Genomic DNA, 834 nt, shown 5'->3' on the forward strand with positions numbered 1-834 from the left:
GGTTTACACGTGTTTACACATGTTTACATGTGTTTACATGTGTTTACATGTGTTTACACGTGTTGACATGGGTTTACACGTGTTTACACATGTTTACATGTGTTTACATGTGTTTACATGTGTTTACACGTGTTGACACGTGTTTACACGTGTTTACACATGTTTACACATGTTTACACGTGTTTACATGTGTTTACATGTGTTGACACGTGTTGACACGTGTTGACACGTGTAAACACATGTAAACACGTGTAAACATGTGTCAACACGTGTCAACACGTGTAAACACGTGTCAACACGTGTCGACACGTGTTTACATGGGTTGACATGGGTTGACATGGGTTTACATGTGTTTACATTTGTTTACATTTGTTTACATGTGTTTACATGTGTTGACACGTGTTTACACGTGTTTACACGTGTTTACATGTGTTTACATGTGTTGACACGTGTTGACACGTGTTGACATGTGTTGACACGTGTTTACATGGTTTGACATGGGTTTACATGTGTTTACATGTGTTTACATGTGTTTACATGTGTTGACATGTGTTTACATGTGTTGACATGTGTTGACATGTGTTGACACGTGTTTACATTTGTTTACATGTGTTTACACGTGTTGACATGGGTTTACACGTGTTTACATGTGTTTACATGTGTTGACATGTGTTGACACGTGTTTACACGTGTTTACATTTCTTGACATGGGTTTACACGTGTTTACATGTGTTTACACGTGTTTACATGTGTTTACACGTGTTTAATTGTGTTTACATGTGTTTACAAGTGTTTACACGTGTTTAATTGTGTTTACATGTGTTTACATGTGTT

Source organism: Austrofundulus limnaeus, unplaced genomic scaffold, assembly GCF_001266775.1.
Source record: "Austrofundulus limnaeus strain Quisiro unplaced genomic scaffold, Austrofundulus_limnaeus-1.0 Scaffold2572, whole genome shotgun sequence".
NCBI lineage: Eukaryota > Metazoa > Chordata > Actinopteri > Cyprinodontiformes > Rivulidae > Austrofundulus > Austrofundulus limnaeus.